Here is a 13893-nt window from a genome sequence, read left to right as displayed (position 1 = left end):
CAGAGATTACCAGATGGCGAAAGGCAAACGAAAGAATCCTACTAGCACAAATCAAGACCACTCACCATCATCAGAACGCAGCACTCCCACCCCACCTAGTCCTGGGGACTCCAACACAACCGAATATCTAGACCCAGATTTAAAAACATTTCTCATGATGATGATAGAGGACATCAAGAAGGACTTTCATAAGTCACTTAAAGAATTACAGGAGAGCACTGCTAAAGAGTTACAGGCCCTTAAAGAAAAGCAGGAAAACACAACCAAACAGGTAGAAGTCCTTAAAGAAAAACAGGAAAACACATCCAAACAGGTGATGGAAATGAACAAAACCATACTAGAACTAAAAAGGGAAGTAGACACAATAAAGAAAACCCAAAATGAGGCAACGCTGGAGATAGAAACCCTAGGAAAGAGATCTGGAACCATAGATGCAAGCATCAGCAACAGAATACAAGAAAGGGAAGAGAGAATCTCAGGTGCAGAAGATTCCATAGAGAACATCGACACAACAGTCAAAGAAAATACAAAATGCAAAAGGATCCTAACTCAAAACATCCAGGAAATCCAGATCAATGAGAAGACCAAACCTACGGATAACAGGAGTTGATGAGAATGAAGATTTTCAACTTAAAGGGCCAGCTAATATCTTCAACAAAATAATAGAAGAAAATTTCCCAAACATAAAGAAAGTGATGCCCATGATCATACAAGAAGCCTACAGAACTCCAAATAGACAGGACCAGAAAAGAAATTCCTCCCGACACATAATAATCAGAACAACAAATGCACTAAATAAAGATAGAATATTAAAAGAAGTAAGGGAGAAAGGTCAAGTAACATATAAAGGAAGGCCTATCAAAATTACACCAGACTTTTCACCAGAGACTATGAAAGCCAGAAGAGCCTGGACAGATGTTATACAGACACTAAGAGAACACAAATGCCAGCCCAGGCTTCTATATCCGGCCAAACTCTCAATTACCATAGACGGAGAAACCAAAGTATTCCATGACAAAACCAAATTAACACATTATCTTTCCACGAATCCAGCCCTTCAAAGGATAATAACAGAAAAGAAGCAATACAAGGACTGAAATCACGCCCTAGAACAAGCAAGAAAGTAATCCCTCAACAAAACAAAAAGAAGACAGCCACAAGAACAGAATGCCAACTCTAAAAACAAAATAAAAGGAAGAAACAATTACTTTTCCTTAATATCTCTTAATATCAATGGACTCAATTCCCCAATAAAAAGACATAGACTAACAGACTGGCTACACAAACAGGACCCAACATTCTGCTGCTTACAGGAAACCCATTTCAGGGAAAAAGACAGACACTACCTCAGAGTGAAAGGCTGGAAAACAATTTTCCAATGAAATGGTCTGAAGAAACAAGCTGGAGTAGCCATTCTAATATCAGATAAAATCGACTTCCAACCCAAAGTTATCAAAAAAGACAAGGAGGGACACTTCATACTCATCAAAGGTAAAATCCTCCAAGAGGAACTCTCAATTCGGAACATCTACGTTCCAAATGCAAGGGCAGCCACATTCATTAAAGAAACTTTAGTAAAGCTCAAAGCACGCATTGCCCATCACACAATAATAGTGGGAGACTTCAACAAACCACTTTCATCAATGGACAGATCGTGGAAACAGAAACTAAACAGGGACACAGTGAAACTAAAAGAAGTTATGAAACAAATGGACCTGACAGATATCTACAGAACATTTTATCCTAAAACAAAAGGATATACCTTCTTCTCAGCACCTCACAGGACCTTCTCCAAAATTGACCATATATTTGGTCACAAAACAGGCCTCAATACATACAAAAATATTGAAATTATCCCATGTATCCTATCAGATCACCATGCACTAAGGCTGATCTTCAATAACAACATAAATAATGGAAAGCCAACATTCACGTGGAAACTGAACAACACTCTTCTCAATGATACCTTGGTCAAGGAAGGAATAAAGAAAGAAATTAAAGACTTTTTAGAGTTTAATGAAAATGAAGCCACATTGTACCCAAACCTTTGGGACACAATGAAAGCATTTCTAAGAGGGAAACTCATAGCTCTGAGTGCCTCCAAGAAGAAACGGGAGAGAGCACATACTAGCAGCTTGACAACACATCTAAAAGCTCTAGAAAAAAAGGAAGCAAATTCACCCAAGAGGAGTAGACGGCAGGAAATAATCAAACTCAGGGGTGAAATCAACCAAGTGGAAACAAGAAGAACTATTCAAAGAATTAACCAAACGAGGAGTTGGTTCTTTGAGAAAATCAACAAGATAGATAAACCCTTAGCTAGACTTACTAGAGGGCACAGGGACAAAATCCTGATGAACAAAATCAGAAATGAAAAGGGAGACATAACAACAGATCCTGAAGAAATCTAAAACACCATCAGATCCTTCTACAAAAGGCTATACTCAACAAAACTGGAAATCCTGGACGAAACGGACAAATTTCTGGACAGATACCAGGTACCAAAGTTGAATCAGGATCAAGTTGACCATCTAAACAGTCCCATATCACCTAAAGAAATAGAAGCAGTTATTAATAGTCTCCCAGCCAAAAAAGGCCCAGTACCAGATGGGTTTAGTGCAGAGTTCTATCAGACCTTCAAAGAAGATCTAATTCCAGTTCTGCACAAACTTTTTCACAAAATAGAAGTAGAAGGTACTCTACCCAACTAATTTTATGAAGCCACTACTACTCTGATACCTAAACCACAGAAAGATCCAACAAAGATAGAGAACTTCAGACCAATTTCTCTTATGAATATCGACGCAAAAATCCTCAATAAAATTCTTGCTAACCGAATCCAAGAACACATTAAAGCAATCATCCATCAGACCAAGTAGGTTTTATTCCAGGGATGCAGGGATGGTTTAATATACGAAAATCCATCAATGTAATCCACTATATAAACAAACTCAAAGACAAAAACCACATGATCATCTCGTTAGATGCAGAAAAAGCATTTGACAAGATCCAACACCCATTCATGATAAAAGTCTTGGAAAGATCAGGAATTCAAGGCCCATACCTAAACACGATAAAAGCAATCTACAGCAAACCAGTAGCCAACATCAAAGTAAATGGAGAGAAGCTGGAAGCAATCCCACTAAAATCAGGGACTAGACAAGGCTGCCCACTTTCTCCCTACCTTTTCAACATAGTACTTGAAGTATTAGACAGAGCAATTCGACAACAAAAGGAGATCAAGGGGATACAAATTGGAAAAGAGGAAGTCAAAATATCACTTTTTGCAGATGATATGATAGTATATATAAGTGACCCTAAAAATTCCACCAGAGAACTCCTAAACCTGATAAACAGCTTCGGTGAAGTAGCTGGATATAAAATTAACTCAAACAAGTCAATGGCCTTTCTCTACACAAAGAATAAACAGGCTGAGAAAGAAATTAGGGAAACAACACCCTTCTCAATAGTCACAAATAATATAAAATATCTCGGTGTGACTCTAACTAAGGAAGTGAAAGATCTGTATGATAAAAACTTCAAGTCCCTGAAGAAAGAAATTAAAGCTCTCAGAAGATGGAAAGATCTCCCATGCTCATGGATTGGCAGGATCAACATTGTAAAAATGGCTATCTTGCCAAAAGCAATCTACAGATTCAATGCAATCCCAATCAGAATTCCAACTCAATTCTTCAACGAATTAGAAGGAGCAATCTTCAAATTCATCTGGAATAACAAAAAACCTAGGATAGCAAAAACTCTTCTCAAGGATAAAAGAACCACTGGTGGAATCACCATGCCTGACCTAAAGCTTTACTACAGAGCAATTGTGATAAAACCTGCATGGTACTGGTATACTGACAGACAAGTAGACCAATGGAATAGAATTGAAGACCCAGAAATGAACTCACACACCTATGGTCACTTGATCTTCGATAAGGGAGCAAAAACCATCCAGTGGAAGAAAAACAGCATTTTCAACAATTGGTGCTGGCACAACTGGTTGTTATCATGTAGAAGAATGCGAATCAATCCATACTTATCTCCTTGTACTAAGGTCAAATCTAAGTGGATCAAAGAACTTCACATAAAACCAGAGACACTGAAACTTATATAGGAGAAAGTGGGGAAAAGCCTTGAAGATATGGGCACAGGGGAAAAATTCCTGAACAGAACAGCAATGGCTTGTGCTGTAAGATCGAGAATTGACAAATGGGACCTCATGAAACTCCAAAGCTTCTGCAAGGCAAAAGACACCGTCAATAAGACAAAAAGACCACCAACAGATTGGGAAAGTATCTTTACCTATCCTAAATCAGATAGGGGAATAATATCCAACATATATAAAGAACTCAAGAAGGTGTACTTCAGAAAATCAAATAACCCCATTAAAAAATGGGGCTCAGAAGTGAACAAAGAATTCTCAACTGAGGAATACCGAATGGCAGAGAAGCACCTGAAAAAATGTTCAACATCCTTAATCATCAGGGAAATGCAAATGAAAAAAACACTGAGATTCCACCTCACACCATTCAGAATGCCTAAGATCAAAAATTCAGGTGACAGCAGATGCTGGAGAGGATGTGGAGAAAGAGGAACTCTCCTCCATTGTTGGTGGGATTGCAGGCTTGTACAACCACTCTGGAAATCATTCTGGCGGTTCCTCAGAAAACTGGACATAGTACTACCGGAGGATCCCGCAATACCTCTCCTGGGCATATATCCAGAAGATGCCCCAACTGGTAAGAAGGACACATGCTCCACTATGTTCATAGCAGCCTTATTTATAATAGCCAGAAGCTGGAAAGAACCCAGATGCCCCTCAACAGAGAAATGGATACAGAAAATGTGGTACATCTACACAATGGAGTACTACTCAGCTATTAAAAAAATGAATTCATGAAATTCCTAGGCAAATGGATGGACCTGGAGGGCATCATCCTGAGTGAGGTAACACATTCACAAAGGAACTCACACAATATGTACTCACTGATAAGTGGATATTAGCCCAAAACCTAGGATACCCAAGATATAAGATACAATTTCCTAAACATATGAAACTCAAGAAAAATGAAGACTGAAGTGTGGACACTATGCCCCTCCTTAGAAGTGGGAACAAAACACCCTGGGAAGGAGTTACAGAGACAAAGTTTGGAGCTGAGATTAAAGGATGGACCATGTAGAGACTGCCATATCCAGGGATCCTCCCCATAATCAGCATCCAAACGCTGACACCATTGCATACACTAGCAAGATTTTATCGAAAGGACCCAGATGTAACTGTTTCTTGTGAGACTATACCAGGGCCTAGCAAACACAGAAGTGGATGCTCACAGTCAGCTAATGGATGGATCACAGGGCTCCCAATGGAGGAGCTAGAGAAAGTACCCAAGGAGGTAAAGGGATCTGCAACCCTATAGGTGGAACAACATTATGAACTAACCAGTACCCCGGAGCTCTTGACTTTAGCTGCATATGTATCAAGAGATGGCCTAGTCGGCCATCACTGGAAAGAGAGGCCCATTGGACACGCAAACTTTATATGCCCCAGTAAAGGGGAACGCCAGGGCCAAAAAGGGGAATGGGTGGGTAGGGGAGTGGGGGTGGGTGGGTATGGGGAACTTTTGGTATAGAATTGGAAATGTAAATGCGCTAAATACCTAATAAAAAATGGAAAAAAAATAAATAAACAAGACAAAGACAGAGTGACAAGCCAAGTCCATTACATTCATAGGAGCAGCCCCCTGTTGGAAATATACCTGCCATCCTGTCCTCTAGGAGGGGTAATCTCTTGCCTTTCTACCCCCTTGAGCAGCCACCAGTTCATGAGTATCATCTGCAACCATGCTTCTTCTCCTCCTTTCTCTCTTCTCTTAACTTCTGTCTCCTTGAAGCTACCTGGCTCTGTTGAGGTGGTAAATCCCATTCCAGCTTCATTGTTTACAGAGAAATAACTGATCCTGACTGCTCTGGGTTCCTACTAACAAAGACTAGCTGGGATCCTCAGACATCCTGAGGAAACCCGATTTTTACCAGGCAAAGAGGGAAAACACTCCCTGACTCTGGAAGACCTAGCTCTATTTCATTCCTGAAGCTCACTGACATCTAGTGGACACCAAACTGCAGAAGACTCCTGCAGTATTGAGTGCTGGTATTTTTCCAAGCTGACCACTTCCATGTCCAAGATCTCCAGGGAGAGATCTCAGAGCATGCAGAATTGTTGCTAGGCCTCATGGTGCAAACCTGTTGTCCTACTACAGAAGCTAAGCCAGGGAGAACACAGCTTCAAAGCTAGCCTCAGCAAGGGGCCCTGGGCTCAAAATAAAACACACACACATAAAAAAGGAAGGTACGAGCCGGGCATGGTGGCACAGGCCTTGAATCCCAGCACTTGATAGGCAGATTTCTGAGTTTGAGTCCAGTCTGGTCTACAAAGTAAGTCCCAGGACAACCAGGGCTACAGAGAAACCTTGGTACAGATTGATCTCGGTTGCAGAACACTTGCCTAGCAGGTGTAAGCAGTAGTGTGTCTGTGATCTTGAGGTAGATTTATGCTTGCTAATTATTACTGTGTTAACTTTACACACTCAGCCACCATCATGAACAATGAGCAGTCTTTAGCATTTTTCTGTATCAGTTGTTCATTTATTCAATCCATCTTTTCCTCTAACCTACTTTATGTATTTGTCATAGTATCTGATGGCTCTTTCTTCCAGTTCAGGTGTCTGGGACATCCACAGCTCTGTCCCCTCCTGGCCTCACATGCAGTTTCCTGTGTCTGATGGGTCTGTTCTCTCCTGTTCTCACCTGCAGTTTCTTGCTTCTGCATATTTTCCTTCTACATTTCTTTTGCATATATTCCTCTATACTGTTTTTAAATTTTGAGCTGCATGCTGCACACTAAAGGACAAATGAGGCAGGACAAGCTAAAAGTATTTCCACCTCTCAGAAGTTACATGCCTTTTAATAAACTGTTGTAAGCAGCTATGCTGGGGGAGGGGGCACTTTTCTTCAAAGAACTAGACTTAAGTAGCCCCATGTCCATGGTGGCTTGAATGGAAGCCTAGTCTCTTCCTTCCGACCAGGGCTAGGACACCATCAACACAGCCAAACTCTACGTTTTGACTTCACTTCTCTCTCACTTCCCAGCGTTATAAACCAGCATGGAAGCTGCACAGGGAAATCTGGGACCTAAGCTAGCAGCTACTTCTCTGAGACTGGATTTCTCAGAAAGAGGAGTACAAGTGTGAACTGAGTGAGTGCCCATGCAGCCTACAGAGAGAGCCTTGGAAACCCCTCCAGGGTCTAGAATCCCTCCCAATCCAAACAGGCTCAAATTCGTGTGACCCCCTACACATACATACACACACACACACACACACACACACACACACACACACACACACACACACACACACACAACCAAGCTTTACTCAAGGGGGTCAGCTCACAGCAAGACAGTTCTGCTAACTTAAAGAACCTACTGACAACCTGGTATAGTGGTTCACGCCTTTAATCACATCACTTAAGAGAAGGCACGAGGATCTCTTTGAATATAAGAGAAGTCTGATCTACATGACTTTCAGGACAGTCAGACCTAGAGTGAGACCCTGTCCTTGAAAAGAGAATGTATTGAAGCTCTACTGTATACAACATGGAGTCAAAATATCCTTCAATAGTGACTTTCACAGGTTGAAAGACTAGGGAATTGAACTTAAAAAAACTGATGCTGGGCTACACGTGACATGTGTCATAGCTTCTACTGATACTCAAAATATTATAGTACAGTGCCACCTCCTGAGTAGGAGGATGAATTTGATCAGACGTGAAATTCCTATTGCCTATGTGTTTATTTATTCAATATGGGAAAGGGTTTGCCCAGCAGAAATGCCCAACATTTAACTTTGGGAGAGCTCAGTAGTAGAGCTGTTGCCTAGCAAATAGTAAATCTGGGTTCTAACCTCAGCATTGTGTGGCATAACAAAATATATATAGATAAGTAAGGTCCAGTGTTAGTCTTTTGATTCTCTTGTGCCTTCAGGAGACACTATTAAGTGGAAGAATGTGGCCATCAAAATGGATCAGTGAGTAAAGGAGCTTGCTCTCAAGTCTGACAACATGAGTTCAGTGTTCTAAGCTCACATAATGGAAGTAACTATGTAACTACTGTAAGTTGTCTTCTGACCTCGACATACACGGCATGGTGAACATACATATGCATACACACAAACACTATAAATTACCAACCAACCTGAGGAATGCTGGCACCACAGTGTCCATGTTCTCCTCTATCCAAGACCTCCAGCTCCACTTGCCAGGCCTCTCTACTAAGGCCAGGATTGCATCAAGTGTAAAGCAGGTCCAGGAAGTTCACACTGTTGGGCCTTGTACTTTTGCGGGCATTAGGAAAGCAGGGTATCTTCTGTCAAGCAGTGCTGTCTCCAAGCCAACCTATGGAGCAAGCACAGAATACCCAGTCCAACATACAAAGTAGCCCAGACCCTAAAATATCTTGCAAAACCTTTATATTTCAGATCAATTTCCAGATTTAAGTTTTCAGATTAAGATTATCCTATCATCAAATTCATTCCTAAGTATCCTCAAAGTATAGGAAATGCCAAAGTATGCAACACTTCTGGTCCAAACTATTTTGGATAAGCAATACTCACCTGTTGTTATTCTCAAGCTGTTACACACAAGGCTTTCTTGAGTGAAAGCACAAAAATGCCTGTCTCTCTCACATACATTTCTCTCACATACATACCACCATTTAAAAGAAACAGAATGCAGAATGGGGCATGCTGGTGAGGATCTGTTGCCTGTCACTGGGCAGCCTGAGGCACATGTATGCATGTGTGTATACATACTTCATAGAAAAGATGAAATGATAAAGTAATGAAATGTAGCAGATTATAATTCTGCTGATTAACAATGCATTCTCGTTGTTATTGCATGCTTGGAGAGAATTTCAAACACACACATATATGTGTGTGTATGTGAGTGTATGTATATGTGTATATGTATATGTATATGTATATGTATATGTATATGTATATGTATATGTATATGTATATGTATATGTATATGTATATGTATATGTATATGTATATGTATAGCAGTGACAAGGAATCCAGTAAATGTTTTCCTTATGCAAAAATGAAGGAATAGTGATACAGAAAGTTACTCCCACCATCACCAGGAGACATTACATGAATGGATCTCATTCACTACGGGAACACATGGTTTGAATCTACAATGTTCCCTAGAGGAGCGTGTATAGTACACTTGTTCCCTAGTTAGTGGTGCTATTTAGGAAGGCTTGCGGAAACTTTATAAAGAACGGCTGTCCTGATAAAAGTGGATAATTAGGAGTGGCTTTTAAGGTTCCAGATGTGATTACAGCCATTCTGTTTTGCCTGGTCAGTCATGACATGAGCAGTCACTCTCACATACAACACTGCCATCGAGTGAGCAGCTCCACCATGCCTGCTGTGCTATGATACACTGCAGATCTCTGAACATGAGTCAAAATAAACCTTTGCTCCATTTTTTTCTGCCAGACATTGAGTCACAGGAGCAAGAAAAAAACTAAGGGGCTGGCAAGATGTTTCAGTGAGCTTTCTGGCTACATTTGTGTCAACTTGGGACAAGCTGAAAGTCTTCTGAGATCAGGGAATCTCAACTGAGAGAATGCCTGAATGAGATTGGGCTGAAGGCAAACTTGCAATGTATTTATTAATTAGTGATTGATGTGGTGGCCCAGCCCATTGTAGGTGGTGCCACTCCTGAGCTGATGGACCTAGGGTCTATAATCAAACAGGCTGAGCTTGGCTGGTGACGTGGCTCCATGGTTAAGAGGACTTCCACAGGTCCTAGGTTCAGATCCCAGTAACCATATAGTGGCTCATAACTATCTGTAATGGGACATGATTCCTTCTTCTCATGTGCATTAAGGAAGAACACTCACACATATAAAATATATAACTAAAACTTTAAAAAGAAAAGAGGATGAAAAAAGCAATGGGCTCTGTATCCACTACTACCTCCAGATTCTTTTCCAGTTTGAGTCCCTGCCTTGGCTTCCCTCAAAGGACTGTGACTCAGGATATGTGAGAGGGATAGTTTTCTCCCCAGGTTGCTTTTGTCGTGGTGCTTCATCACAGTACAGAAACCCTAACTAAAGCAGTGGGCAAATGTGCTTCCTGGCAGGCCTAATGACAAAAGCTCAGGTTCAAGGGCATACATACTGAAGAGAGAGAATCGACTGCCTCAGCTGTCCTTAGACCTTCACACATGTGCTGTGATACACACAAGTCTACAGACTCACATAATAACTAGAGGAGCAATAAACTAATCCAAGTTATCTGTTACTTTGCCGTACTTGCACACAGACACCTGGCATAACTGTCTCCTGAGAGGCTTCATTCAGCAGTTGACAGAAACAGATGTAGAGACCACAGCCAAACATCAGGCAGAGTTCAAGGAGTCTTGTGGAAGTCAGGGGTAGGACAAAGCAAGCTGGAGATGTCAAGTATACCACAAGAACACCAACCTGGATCCATCAGGACTAACAGAGACTGAACCATCAACCAAAGAGTATATACAGGCTGGACCTAGCCCCTCCCCTACACATTTGTAGCAAATGTGAGCTTGGACTTCATGTGGGTTCCCTAACAATTGGAACAGGGCTGTCTCTGACTCTGTTGCCTACCATTGCATCCCTTCCCTCTAGCTAGACTGCCTGACCAGACCTCGATGAGGAGGATCTACTTAGCACTGCTTGGACCTGATGTTCCAGAGCAGGCTGATATCCCAGGGAGGCTTTGCCTTATCTGAGGAAAAGAGGAGGTTATAATGGTGGGAGGGATTTGTGAGGGTGGGGCTGGGAGGAGGGGAGAAAGGGGGCCTGAGACCAAGATGCAAAATATATAAATAAATAAATAAATGAAAAATTAAGTGAGTAAAAAATAGAGGTCCTGGGGGCTGAGGAGATGGTTCAAGTGCCAAGTGAACTTGTTTTTCCAAAGGTGCCAGCCCCTACACTGGGTGGTACCAAACCACCTGTAACTTCAGATCCAACTGAGTTCTCTTTTGACCTCTATGGATACGTGACACACACATGTGCGCTCAAACACACATACACACACAGACACACACTCAAAGAAAACCATTTCTGAGGCTGGAAAGACTTGGAGTTTAAGAATGCTGGTTACTTTCCCACAGGACCCAGGTTCTATTTCCCAGAACTCACATGGCAGTTCACACTTGTGTAACCCCAGCTCCAGAGAGTCTGACTCCTTATAAATATATACATGCAGGCAAAACACCAAAGGACATAAAATAAATTTTAAAAATATGTAGATTCTGGGGACTCTTATGCTAGGTAACTCTCCTAAGAGATGCCTAGGAATCAAAAATTTGAAATCTTTCATTTGTCTGCCTTTTCAGACAGGGTCTTGATGTGGATGCTAAGAGGGCCTCAAATTGTCATCCTGTACAAGCCTCATGAGTCCTAGATTATAGGTGTGCACACTATAACCCTCACGATTAATTTATCAAATAAATCAGTGCATACTTCATTTGCTCAGTCTATCTCTGTCAAATATTGTTCCCAGTACTTTGCTCTCATACACAAGAATCACAAAAATTCTAATAGGTGTCTTTCTTCATACACTGATTTTTGGGAATGACAAAGTGAGCCTGTATCCTTGTTAAAAAGCAAAGATTTTAGCAAACAGGCAACTGTGGTGTCACTATTGCTCTAAAGAACCCATCTGAGAATCACAGAGAACACTGACTGATACCCAAAGCTAAGCTAGATATTTTAAAAGGGTCCAATAATTTCTTTTTGGAGGCACTCAGAGCTATGAGTTTTCCTCTTAGAAATGCTTTCATTGAGTCCCATAAGCTTGGGTATATTGTGGCTTCATTTTCATTAAACTCCCAAAAGTACTTAATTTCTTTCTTTATTCCTTCCTTGACCAAAGTATCATTGAGAAGAGTGTTGTTCAGTTTCCACGTGAATGTTGGCTTTCTATTATTTATTTTGTTGTTGAAGATCAGCCTTAGTCCATGGAGATCTGATAGGATGCATGGGACATTTTCAATAATTTTCTATATGTTGAGGCTTGTTTTGTGACCAATTATGTGGTCAATTTTGGAGAAGGTACCATGAGGTGCTGTGAAGAAGGTATATCCTTTTGTTTTAGGATAAAATGTTCTGTAGATATCTGTTAGATCCATTTGTTTCCTAACTTCTGTTACTTTCACTGTGTCCCTGTTTAGTTTCTGTTTCCATGATCTGTCCATTGGTGAAAGTGGCGTGTTGAAGTCTCCCACTATTTTTGTGTGATGGGCAATGTGTGCTTTGAGCTTTACTAAAGTTTCTTTAATGAATGTGGCTGCCCTTGGATTTGGAGCATAGATATTCAGAATTGAGAGTTCCTCTTGGAAGATTTTACCTTTGATGAGTATGAAGTCCCCCTCTTGTCTAAAAATATGGAACGCTTCACGAATTTGCATGTCATCCTAGCACAGAGGCCATGCTAATCTTCTCTTTATCGTTCCAGTTTTAGTATATGTGCAGCTGAAGAGGGCACGGAATATTACACGCTTCACGAATTTGCGTGTCATACTTGCCCAGAGGTCATGCTAATCTTCTCTGTGTCTTTCCAGTTTTAGTATATGTGCGGGCGAAGCGAGCACGGAATATTACACTTTCAAGCTCAGCCTTGACTACATAGCAGGTTTGGGGGTGACACAAGGAGACTTTGTCTTTAGAGTGAAAAAAAAAATAAATTTAGAAGAGCTGGGACCATCAATGCCACCTGTAGTGAGCACTGTAAAATAAATGCCTTTTAGACATTTGAAAACAGTTTAGTCAAGGACTCCCATTGCACACAACTATGGCTGAAACTATTAACCAGTACCCAGTTTCATCACTCACTCAAGGTAACAAGACACATTCCTAGAATCCCATGACACCCACTGGACAGTATATAAGCAGAGACCAAGATATGCTCTGCTTTGCATATCTGGAGAGATGCCACCTTGATCTGCCCTGAAACTGGAGAATCTCCCTCAGGATCCTGACCCTTGAGTCAAAGACTTCTACTAGAGTCAGGACCTGACCTTCAGCTAAGATAAATGATACCGCTGGCAAGTAGCCTTGGAGAGATGGGCTTAGGACGGTAGTTAAGAATTTAGGGTGTAAACCTTGTGTAAAGACCCTCAGCATAAAAAAATAAACTTTTACTAGCTACACTAACAATCCATATCTGGCTAGCAACACCAACTAAACCTACTCTTTCTTTTTACCGTTGAAAAGTAAACTTTAAAGGAAATCATAAAAAGTATTTAGTAGCAGAAATAGAACTAAATCCCACTCCACCATAACAGAGTATGAATAATAATTTCGGAGTAAATTCTAGGACACCCAGAGTCACACTCTTGCTCAGGAAAAAAAAAAAAGAATCCTAAGACCTCACTACAGCCGTTACTGCCCATATCGCAGGCCCACTTGTGCCCTCCTTCGTCCCCATCTCCCTTGCGTCCTCCCTATGCCAGCTCGCCTCACTATACTTAATTATTTCTGACCTGCAGCCCTTGTGCTCCAGCAATAGACAGTTGCAAACTGCCCACATAGAACAGCCGCAACTCGTCAAAGCGCAGGTCTCTATCAGCTCCGGAGGTAACCTCAAGGCGCATGTGCTGCCAGAGACAGACACACATTGATGGCGTCATGTCAGTGGCGTCAGTAAGGCACCATATCTGAAATCCAGTCGCAATTCATTGATGCTGGCTGGAGCAAGTCAGTGTGCTGTGCTTAACTTGTTTCTTGGGCATATTGGATTTTTTCCAAAGGAAATGTAAACAAGAAAGTTGTTGAACAAA

At 41.2% G+C, this 13893-nt stretch overlaps 1 long non-coding RNA gene and 1 other non-coding gene across 4 annotated transcripts in view; both read right to left on the bottom strand.

Annotated features, from left to right (window-relative positions):
• The window catches only part of Gm33382, a 71729-nt gene extending 58014 nt beyond the window's left edge, over positions 1 to 13715 (bottom strand). For all 3 annotated transcript variants that reach the window (XR_391377.2, XR_391380.3, XR_391378.2), the window contains exons 1-2: positions 13597 to 13715; positions 8252 to 8451 (exon numbers count right to left, since the gene is read on the bottom strand). This is a non-coding gene — a long non-coding RNA (predicted gene, 33382). The remainder of the gene's footprint in view (positions 1 to 8251; positions 8452 to 13596) is intronic.
• LOC115486859 lies at positions 12493 to 12599 on the bottom strand. Its single transcript, XR_003947206.1, has one exon. It is a non-coding gene; the product is annotated as a U6 spliceosomal RNA (small nuclear RNA).
• Positions 13716 to 13893: the final 178 nt, after the last annotated feature.

Source organism: Mus musculus, chromosome 7, assembly GCF_000001635.26.
Source record: "Mus musculus strain C57BL/6J chromosome 7, GRCm38.p6 C57BL/6J".
In the NCBI taxonomy this organism is placed as follows: domain Eukaryota; kingdom Metazoa; phylum Chordata; class Mammalia; order Rodentia; family Muridae; genus Mus; species Mus musculus.
Note: the sequence above shows the minus strand (reverse complement) of the source record. Positions and strands in the feature narration are given on the sequence as shown.